Raw genomic sequence first — 11,237 nt, 5'->3', positions numbered from 1 at the left:
TCCAGCGGGCCTGCCTTGTGTGGACCTGAGGCTGCCCAGATCCTGGCCCACTCTCTTCCTTGTCAGCTCCCACTCACCCACCTGCCACTGCCCAGGAGCACCTTCTGGCCACCACTCTATTTCCTGGAACTCTCCAGTCTTTGTCCTGCAAGGTCCAGCTCAAAGGGTGCCTCCTCATCCTGACTGCCAACCTTCCGGGGCAGAAGAACCACCGTAACAGAGGCTCACCGACAGAGCGGAGCCCTTGCTGGGGCCCGGAGCTGGCCAAGTCTTGTCCAACACGATCAGCTGTGAAGAAAGCGCTGTTTTCATCACGCCCATTTTCTAGACAAGAAGTTGGAGCCCAGACAGCAAACCTGGGGCTGCCTGACTCCAAGGCCATGCTGGGAACTAACCAGCAACCGTGAGGTTCCTCCTTCTCCAGGTGCAGCGTTTGGTTCCCGTCCTCGGGCATCCCTTGCTCCTCGTCTCTCCCGCACCGCAGCCCGGGAGCCCAGGAGAGGCTGAGTAAATTCTAGCTGAGGACGGGGGCGGCGGGCAGAAGCTCCTCCTGGCCACCTCTTGAAAGGCAAACCTGCAGATGGCACCAATGAGAGCCGAGGGTGGGGAGGTACACGGTTGCCAGGTGCCAGGGGAGGCGAGCGCAGAGGGGACATCAGGCAGTGTCACCACAGGCCCTTTAGCAAAAGAGTGAGGCAGCCCATGACTGCCGTTCTTGTTTATGCCTCACAGCAACAAAAAGAATCCTGCCTAATTTTCACCAGGCTGGAAACCACTTCGGTAGTAACACTTCATTTAATCTGGCGACAGCCGTGATGTCACTGAACTCTTTGTGGGGGCAGAGACCGCTGCCAAACACTCTAGGTCCTTGACCTCCTTGGCCTGCCACCTCAGGAGAGGTGCGCCTTTATCATCTTCGTTACACAGAGGGGGAAACTGAGGCCCGGAGAGGGTAGGTGACTCGGCTGAGGTCACGCTGCTTGGAAGAGGCGGACACAGGATTAGAACTCGGGCCTCCTCGTCCAGGCTAGAGTGCATTCCACTGCACACTGCCCCCCACTGCTGCCTCCTCGAGGGGTCTGCTGGCCAGTCCTCAGGAGGGGGCCGGAGGGGCAGGAGGGGAGAGCAGAGAGTGTGGGGGGAAGGCCTGGGTTCCAGGGCCTGCTCTGCCCGGTCCTAGCAGAGGGACCCCAGGCCAGAAGGAATTTCACTGTGCTGAGCCTCAGTTTCCTGATCTGTAAAATGGGCACAGTAGTGGTATCCGCCTCCCAAGGTAGTTGCGAGCATGGCAGTAACTTGTCACGGACTGTCCCCTCTGCCTGGGGAGTTCCTCCCTGACTCTTCAGGGGACCAGCTCCTTCTCACCCTGTAGGTCTCAGCTTCAATGCCTCCTCCTCGGGGATGCCCTCCCTGACCACCCCTACCCAAGGTCGCCACCACCCCTTTCCTGCCTGGCCCCCTGTCTCATTACCGTGCTTGTTTCATCCGCAGCCCTCGTCACAGACCACGACCTTCATTAACTCATTTGTTTGTCTGTTGTCTCTTCTCCACTAGACTGTGAGCTCCACGAGGGCGAGGAGCCTTGAGGTGGCGAGCAGTCCTCAGCACTGGCGAGGGGCCGGCGAGAGGGGGCTGCCAGACGCTTGTTACAGGGGCAAAGAGACGAGCGAAAGAGGATGGAGGTCAGTTGCTTCTCACAGTGACCGCCACATAGCAGTCGCTCAACAAATGCTGGCGGACGCTCTCACTGCAAACACGCATTTTGAGCCTGTTGATGTGTACCTCAGTGACCTTGGGGTCAGTCACTGCCACCTTGCAGAGAGCACACAGTGGGGCCATAGGCGGCTCCCATGCGTATTTTAAGTGCAGTTTTGGCTGCACTGGTGTGGCTCCTGCTGGGAGTGGGGTGGCTATGCTGTGGGCCGAGCGTCTCATCTAGAGTTCATGGCCGCGTCCCCAGGACTGAGCACACACCCGGCACACAGTAGGTCTAATAAATATTTGTTGAATAGATGAATTAATAAGATGCACGGGAAGCATCTCTGGGGCTGTGATTTTTAACCTTTCTGAACCACTGACGTCTTTGAAAAACCCATGAACAAATGCACCCAAAGTGTGACGTATAATTTCAGGGATTTCTGGACCTTTCCATCCCAAGGTCACCCATAAAGCTCAGCTTAAGATCTTTCTACCTGGGGGAGGGGGGCTTCCTGAGATCCCGGGGAGACGTTGGCAAAGATGTTACCAAGACGCACACTGGGGAGCCCAACCTGCCCCAACAGGCTGGCGAAGAACGGGGTGAACGAGCCCCTTATCCTTTACTTTCCGCTCTCCAGGAGGAGGAAAGGAAGCGAGTATGAGGCGATCTGGCAGGAGGGGGAGAGAGCGGGAATCACAGGGCCAGGAGGAGAGGGAAAAGAGAAGACGCGAGCATCAGAGAGGAGAAGGGGCGTGATGGAGAGGCTCGGCCCCTTGGAGAGAAGAGCAGGGCCAGCCGGGGGAACAAAGAGCGAGCGCGCAGCGAGCGAGGCGCGGCGGCGCCGGGAGGGAGAGGCCGAGGCCGGCCGGCCGCCCGGGCTGTCTGATTTTCTGTCAGCCGCCGCTGATTAACGGGCCGCCTTCCAGCTCCAAGTGCGCCGCGCCGCGTTCCTGGCAACCGGGCGCGCAGCTTCCTGGCGGAGGCGGGGCCTGCGGAAAGGTTACATTTGCACAAAGTGCCTCGGCGCAGCCGGCCCGGAGGGGCTGCGGGGAGGGGAGCGGGCGGGGGGAGCGTGGCGGCTGGCGAGCCAGGCGGGGAGCGAGAAAAGGCTGCGGCGCTCGGTGCTGCCTGGGTAATGGAAAAATTCCTCTGGGGGCCGCGCAGAAAAATATCAGGTTACACGCCAGCAGCACACACGGCTTCTCCGAGGGAGCCTCCTGCTGCCGCCCGCCGCGGGGCCGCCGGGCCGGGGTGGAGGGGCGTGGGGGCCGGGCTCCCCGGGGCGCCCCTGCCCCTGCGCCCCAACTCGAGCGCCCTAGCCTGCGCGCCCCGGCCCCTGCACCCCCGCTCCAGCGCCCTAGCCTGTGCGCCCCGGCCCCTGCACCGCGGCTCCAGCGCCCTAGCCTGCGCACCCCGGCCCCTGCACCCCCGCTCCAGCGCCCTAGCCTGCGCGCCCCGGCCCCTGCACCCCCGCTCCAGCGCCCTAGCTGGTGCGCTGGAGCCTGTGCACCTCGGCCCGAGGGTCTTTATTCTGCGCGCCCCATCCAGTGCTCTCTGGGGCCTCGCCTTGCCTTCGCAGCTCCCTTCTCTGCCTCAGAAGGCAGGTGAAGGGACCCCGCTTTCCCAAATCCTAGTGTCCGGGACTCCCCGCTGACCATCCCCTCTCCCCAAGAAGGCCGTTGTATGGCTGGAGCCAGGCCTTGCAGTGAGGGCGGACGGATCGGTCGCGTTCGCCGTGACTTGGGAAGGGTGGCTGCCACTGGCGTCTGTTCCCGCCTTCCCTCGTGGCTCGCCGGGTCTGCCGAGCTCTGAAGGACTGGACTGTTGCCTCTGGCACCCAATTACGTGGTGTAAGCCGTGTCCCTCCGCCCCTCCGCATTGAGTCACTCCCCTGCTCCCAGACCATCTGCGGCTCCCTATTACCGCCTCTACATTCTAGTTTACACCCTCGGGTCCTGTCCAGTATCTCGAGTGGAGTGTGATGTCAAAACGCTCCAGCACCTGCGCACCTGCGGTGCCCCTGTCTGTTTGGGGCTGGAGGTTGAAGGGCTTCTGACCAGACACCATCTGCCCTGTGAGCACCCCCCCCACCCCCAGCCCCTCACTGCCTCCCCCTCTCCTTCTATCTCCCTCTCTCTCTCATTGAACTGGTTCTGTCAATAGACACTGTACTCAGTCGATTCCAACTAGACATGACCGGGCCCTGGGCCCTGGAGGGCGCCCGAGCTGAGCGGGGAGTAGCCCCTGCTCTCAGGGAACTCAAGCCCTGGCGGGCAGAGTGGAAGCTGGGTCCAGCAGATTTGCGTTTAGGGTTAACTTCTGTTCTTCTGCTTCCCGGCTGTGTGCGTCCTTGGGCAAGTTACTCCCTGAACCTCGGTTTGCCCAGCTGTCGGATGGGGACAGACTAGCAGTAAGAGCCTCTTCTTGGGGCTTGGCTGGACCCATTTAAGGAGACAAGGCCGGCAGCTTTGGCACAATGCAGAGTGGTGCTCTCTCGATGGGACATTTTATTACTATTTGGGCCATAAAGAAGTCCACAAGTAACTGGAGCGCTGGGCACAGCAAGAGAGTGTCTCAGCTGAAGACGCCTAAGTAAGCCAAGGGCTCAGAAGGCAGGATGACTTGGGGGGCTGGTGGGGGGCCATGACACTTCAGGGGCCACGCGTCTGAAGGCCCAGCGCATGGCTTCCCTAAGGCACACACACACGTGGACCCACCAAGGTCAGGGCTGCAGCTGTCCTTTAACTGGGCCAGGGGGAGCCTGGCCGTTTGGGTCAGGGGGCTGGCACCCCGGAGGGCACCCTCCACCCTCCACCTGGCTGGAGCACAGTTTTCTCTGAACCAGCAAAGCAGCAGGCAGGACCTGCTGCTGCGTCCCCAGGAGGGCTGGCCTCTGTGGGGACAGCAGGGACAGACCAAGGGGAGAGACAGACCAGGGTGGGAGGGAGGGAGGCCTGGCATGCAGGTCCCCTCCAGAGACGAATCAGGTCCTTGCAGAAGCTTTGTGCCCATGGGGTCCTGGGCATCTCAGAAAATGGTCCAAGGGCAAGGGGGAAAGGGATGGGGGTCCAGAGCATCCTATTCATTGCTGCCTTGGTGTCACTACCTGGGGACTCAAGAACTGGTCTGCAGTCAAAGGGAGTTCTGGCTCAGGCTCTGAGCCGGTGACTGGATCCAGGCCAGAGTGGGTGCCTTGACCGCAGGACCCCTCAGCCAACCACAAAGTGACAGTTGGCATTGACCGAGCGCTTAGCACGTGCCGTGAGCTTGCAGGTATGGTCTCCCAGCAATCCTAGGAAGTAGGTGTCTGTTAAGTTCATTTTTTACAGTTGAGGAGACTGAAGGTCAGAGAGCTTAAGCTGCTTCATGTACTTAGCCATCCGTGAAGCTGGAACCCAGAGCCAGCTTTGCCGGACAACAAGCTCCAAACCCTTAACTAAGTGCCCCGAGCCACCTCCGTGGTGGACCAAGAAACCAGCAACAAGGGGTGTGTTGGGGTGGAAACCCCGCTCGAGCTGACAGGCTGCCTCTGGCAATGCACCCATTTCACAGATGGGCTGGCAGGCTTTGCTTCAGTGACTTGCCCAAGGCCACACTGCCAAGGAGTGGAGTCCATTAAAAAAGGGAAATCTTAGCGTGTGGGAGCTGGAAGGGGTCTCTGAGCGCTTCCTGTCCACAGCTCATTTCCAGACAGAGAAACCGTGGCCCAGAGAGGGCAGGGCCTGGCCCTGGCTGGAGCTCTTTCTCCATCATCTCGGGCCATAGGTCTCTCCCCAGGGAACTGCTGACCCTTAACCTGTGAGTTCTGTGGAGCATTTGAGAGGAAATGGAAGGCAGACTGGGGAGAACGGCAATTAAATACGAGTGTCCAGGTGCTCATCCAGAGGCCAGTGAGGACTCCGTGACCGGCCACCAAATTTCCTGCTGGGCTTCCCGGAGGAGGGCGGAGGGAGAGGAGTAGAGGTGGGCGAGGGGGAGAATGCAGCCGAAGTTGGTCCAGCTCACAGCCTTTCTGCGGGGTCCTCCCAAGTCCCAGAGCTGACTTGCCCCCCACCCCGGCCCCATGGCGGGCATAGTGGGGGCAGGGCGGGGGACTGAGGGGTTCTGGGGCTCCTCTTACTGCCCCAGCCCGGCAGGAGTCCCTTGATAACCAGGAGGGAAACTTCCTGCGCCCTTCCCCTCCATTCTCTCCACTCCCCTCCTCCCCTCCTCCAACCAAGAGGGGTGCTTGGCAGAAGCCCCTGAAGCCACAGCTCCTCGGTTTTGCACCTGAAAAATGGGGGTGCTGCTCCCCTCTCTAGGTCCTTCAGGGCAAGAAGCTGGGAGGCCAGCAGTGTGTGATCCTAACACTGAGACGGAGCCTGCGGTTCTGAGTCAGCGAGTCTAACCTGCGCTCACTCCTCCCGCCGAGATTTATCAGGCTCCTGGTGCTGTGGGCAGCCCTCCGCTGGGGACCCGGTGCCAGGTGGCGGTGGAGCAGAGAGACCCGGGGCTACCCTCATGGACCTCCCCGTCCCAAAGTCCAGTTCCCAGTCTAAGGGTCAAATGTCATGAGTCTAAGACAGGCTTATTCGCACAAGAGTGGTTCTAACAGACCCAAGATGTTTCTGGAAGGAGGAAGGAGGAAGGAGGGAAGACAGGGTGTGGAGAAAGGCGGGGTCAGGCAGGGTGCTCATTTTCATGTACGTTTTCAGTGAATTTAGTCTTCTAGGATCCTCACATCTATGAACACGAACGCCTTAAATACCACGGCTGATAGAATAATAGCACTTGTCTCTTGCAGCGGGCCCTCCACCCGGGCATCTCAAACGCTCTGTGAACATTAATTAATTAAGCCCCAATTAAATAGTTATCAGTGCCTGAAAATACATTTACTGCACACGTTCGACTGGCTCCTGGTTTCCTGATTGTTACTCACCCCTGCTGTCATCACTGTGGAAATAGATGAACGAGGGCGTTTCAAGACGGGGTTCCTCTCTGCCGGGGCGCACAGAGCTGCTGGGGGACTGTCTGCTGGGGACATGGGTTCCAAGGGCACAGAATGGGCCCCCAGGTCTTGTCCGTTGTCTGTCCTCTTGCTTCCTTCCATGCTGGGAGCTTCCTGGGATGGACCGTGCATACCAGACTCTTCCAGAAGAAAAGTTCTAGGTCAGCAGCGGCCTGTTTCCCACTCCCGCGGTGTAGGTCTTTCCCTTTCCGCTTCTCGTTTGAAGAGCAAGTGGGTCCCTGAGGTCGCTTTAAACTCCCAGTTCAGCCATCCTCTGGGGTGTCCTGTCCAGTGGTTTCAGGCACCTCTTCTCTGGCTTCTCCCAGAGGACATTTTTCCCTGGAGGAAGCGCTGCTTGGCCAAGTCCTGTGCTGGCATCGGGGTGGGGATGAAGGAGATGTCCCATATACAGCGCAAGGACCTGCTGTGTGTCGGGCAGGGCTGAACCTCAGTGACGGGGGCAGTCCTCATTTCCCTGGGACACTGCGGACCTGGGCGTGGGTGCCTGGCATGGAGTCTGAGATCCTCTGGCCGTCCTAGTGCAGAACAGCAGGCAGGAGCGGAAGCCCCCACTCCAGGATTGGGATGAGGCAGCGCAAAGAAAGGGAGACGTAAACAGGACCAACTGGGAGTGAGGGACCCCACAGAGGCATCTGAGGAGCAGAGAGAGAAGGCGAGTTTGTTTTTCACGGTGGCCACGGCCATGGGTGTGGAATTTTGAAGAGAATGCATGTACAGAGGAGTCCAGGGACCGTGTGAGAATGCTGTGCCACGCCTACCTTCTTTCTTGGGGCTTCCATTTCTTGAAATTGACTGGGACATGTGGTACCTCTGCTGGTACTTGGGTTCCCAATACAGCTGAATTTGCTTAGGAAAAAAGGAGAGCCTATGAGCTCACATGTGAAAGCAAACAGTGAGAAGAGCAGGAATGGAGCAGACCTCTGTGAGGACTGGGACATGGGACTCAGGCTCTTCCAGATTCCAGCTGTTCCTGCCTGCCTCTTTCTGCCTCTGAGGAACGGCTCAGCCTCATTCCTCTCCACTGCTGTGGGGAGGCGAGCGGGATGATTTTCAAAATACTGATTCATTTTCTTTAATAGTCATTGACTTATTTAGTTTTTTTCTTCTTCTTGAGTAAACTTTGATCATCAATATTTTTCTAGAAATCCTCAATTTCATATATTTTCATATATAGTAGCATAAAGTTGGTCCTGGGATTCTCTTATAATTCTTAAAACTTCTACTGTATCTGTAGTTTCATCTTCCTTTCATTTTTAATATTAGATATTTATGCCTTTATTCTTCTTTTCCTTCATTAATCTTGCTAGATGTTTGTCTATCTTATTGTCTCTTCAAAGAAACAGCTTTTGGCTTTGTTGACCATTTTTGTGATTGTTGATTTCCTTTTCATTTCTGCTCTTATCTTTATTGTTTACTTCTTTCCACTGTTTTTTTTTAAAAGCGTCTTTAGTTAGTCAGAGCTCTACTCATGAATGTTTAAATCATTCTTGTTTTAGAGTAAAGGCACTTAAGACTACATATTTCTCGATAAATGTCATTTTAGTTCCATTCTACAAATTTTATTTTGCATTTATCCTCAGTACCACATATTTTGTAATTCCCACTGTGATTTCTGTCTGTGTCTTTGAGGGGGCTCAGGAAATCACTTCCCTTTCCTCCCCTGGATTCTGAACTGAGATGAGATGAAGAGTGGGGGCTCGGGATCATCTTTTGTTTATTTTTAACTGATAAAGACAAGGTTGGAGGATGAGGGTGGATGTGACAGGCAAGTGGGCTCCCTAATACTGAAAATGGGGACGTGGCAGCCTCCACCCCAGTCCCTGTGATGCTGTGGGAGGTGGGTGGGGAACAGAGAAGGACCGCTGCCTGCAGGCAGCTCACTCCAGCCTTGGTAAGTCAGGCAAGGCCATTTTATCCCCCCACCCCCACCCCCACCCCCGCGAGGGACCAATCGGCCAAGTCACTCTCTTCCTCTTTGGATCCGAGGATGCAAAAGGGAGAAAGACTGGGAGTGTTACTCTAATTCAGCTCCCTCCACGTGGATGGAAACATCAGGACTAGGACAGAAATGTTCCTACAACAATTTCCTCTTGGACCTATGAGTCACTGAGGAGTGTGCTTTTTAATTGTCAAAGATGTAACTGTTGCTGGTTTTAATCTGCCTTGGTAATCGTCGTCGACGTCTAATTTTGCTGCATGGTGGGTAGAGGATGTGGTCTGCTTTACCTCAACTCTGACGTTTGTTTAGGCTTTCACATATGACCTGACACAAGGGCGGTTTTTATAAATGTTCCACATGTGCCTGACGGTCATGCGCTGTATCGGTTTGCCAGGGCCGCCGTAACAAAGCACCACCGAGCGGGCGCTTAAACCACAGAGGTTTATTTTCTCGCGGGTCTGGAGGCTGGAAGTCCCAGACCGGTGCGTGGTGGGCAGGGGTGGTTTCTGCAGAGCCTCTCTCCGTGGCTTGCAGACCACTGCCTTCTTGCTGCGTCCTCCCAGGGCCCCTCCTCTGTGTGGCACCCTGGTGACTCTTGGGGTGTCCAAATTTCCTCTTCTTGGGATCGGCTTAGGGCTCACCCGAAAGGCCGCCTTTTAACTTAACCACCTCTTTAAAGGCTGCTTCTCCAAACTCAGTCACCCTCTGAGGTCCTGGGGGCTAGGGCTTCAGCATGGGAATTTTGGGAGGAACACAGGTGTGTCTTCCTTGTCGGAGCAGGTGCGTAAGTTCATGCCGGCCTCTGTGTGTGCTCACCACCCCATCAGGCTTGTTAATTCTGTCATTCAAATCTTTCAGATCTTTAGATTTTTTTCTGCTTGATCTATTCGTTTCTGGGGAGTATTAGAATCCCCCATTTCTTTCGTGGACTTCTCAGTTTTTTGGAGTAATTCTTCCAGTTTTTGCTTTCCTTATTTTGTGGCTATGGAGTTAGGTATCAAAAGCTTATTATTGTTGGGCCTTTTTGGTGGGTTCTTATTTTAATCATCCTATGGTGGCCCCCTTTATCTCAGTTAGTATTTCTTGGCCTAAAGTGTATTTTGTCTGATATTAGTATTAGCATATTGGCTTTTGTTTGGTTAGCATTTGCCTCCTGTATCTTTTTCCATCATTTTATTTCCAGCCTTTCTTTTTTCTTTCGCTTTAGAGCATGTCTCCTAACTGGCATGATATTGTGTTTTGTTTTGTTTGTTTTGATCCAAGATGACATCCTCTGTCTTTTAACAGACAAATGAGCTCAATTAACATTTATAATGATTGTTGATATATTTAGACTTACCTCTACCATTTTATTTTCTTGATCTATTTACCCTAACTCTTAAAATTATTACTTCTTATGTTCTGTCATCTGTTAAATTTATAGTTTTCTTTCTTCCTCTTTTTTCTTTGATAGTTTAGAAACTGTGGATGTATTTCTATTGTTTAATGGGTTGCCCTTAAATTTTTAACATTGCTACCTAGAAGTATATTTTCCTATGCCCAATGTCTAAAGCAGCACAGTCTAATAGAAATATAATATGAGTCACATGAATCATTTTATATTTTCTACTAGTCACAGTGAAAAGTAAAAAGAAACAGGTGAAATGAATTTTAGTAATATGTTTTATTTAACATACATCAAAAATAGTATTAATCAATGTAAAATTATTAATGAAATATTTACATTTTCTGTGCTAACTCTTGAAATCTGCTGTGTATTTTACACTTACAGCTCATCTCAGCTCGGACCAGCCCCGTCTCCACTGCTCAGGAGCCACATGTGGCCTGCGGCTGCTCCATTACCACGTGTCTGAAGTTATGGGTACCTCTGTCCTCAGCAGGAGACAAGCACTGGAACATTCAGTATCCTCTGTATTCCCCTCCCCACTTCCTTGTTCTTTTTTAATATCAGTTTTATCAATATCTAATTTACATATAATACACGTACAATTTCGATGAGTTTTGATAAGTGAATATATCCATGTAAACATCACCGAAAAGAAGATAGCAAACAGCTGATTTTTTGCTCTCTTTCACTTTAGATTAATTTTGCCTTTCCCCAGATTTCACATAAATGGACTTACACAGGATGTGCTGTTTTGGGTCTGGCTCCTGTCACTCAGCATAACATTTTCGAGAGTCATCCATGTTATCGTGTGTGTCGGTAGTTTGCCGGTTTGTTCCTTTCATTCCTGGGTGCTGTTCCCTTGTGTGGAGGCGTCACTTTTCTTTATGCAGTCCCCTGTTGGAGGACATTTGGGCTGTTTCTAGGTTGGGGCTGTCGTGGAAAGGCCACTGTGAACGTTGGTGTACAAGTCTTTGTGTGGACACGTTTTCATTTCTCTTGGGTAAATAAATGCCGAAGAGTGGACTGGCTGGGTGTACGGCAGGAATAAGTAACTTTATAAGAAACTGCCGAACAGTGGTTGCGGCACGTTGCATCCTTCTCAGTATTGTCTGAGAGTTCCAGTTGTTCCATGTCCTCTCCAACACTTGGTATGGTCAGTCTTTTTAAATCTAGCCTTTCTAGTAATGTGAAGCGCTATTTTGTT

General features: G+C 53.8%; 1 long non-coding RNA gene across 1 annotated transcript; it reads left to right on the top strand.

The window, feature by feature from the left end:
• Positions 1-9,025: 9,025 nt before the first annotated feature.
• LOC103551898 (uncharacterized) lies at positions 9,026-10,644 on the top strand. The gene is made up of 2 exons (XR_011533696.1): positions 9,026-9,426; positions 10,418-10,644. It is a non-coding gene; the product is annotated as an uncharacterized lncRNA (long non-coding RNA).
• Positions 10,645-11,237: the final 593 nt, after the last annotated feature.

Source organism: Equus przewalskii, chromosome 26 (genome assembly GCF_037783145.1).
Source record: "Equus przewalskii isolate Varuska chromosome 26, EquPr2, whole genome shotgun sequence".
NCBI classification, from domain to species: domain Eukaryota; kingdom Metazoa; phylum Chordata; class Mammalia; order Perissodactyla; family Equidae; genus Equus; species Equus przewalskii.
The sequence above is the reverse complement of the archived record's forward strand: the minus strand, read 5'-3'. Positions and strand labels throughout refer to the sequence as shown.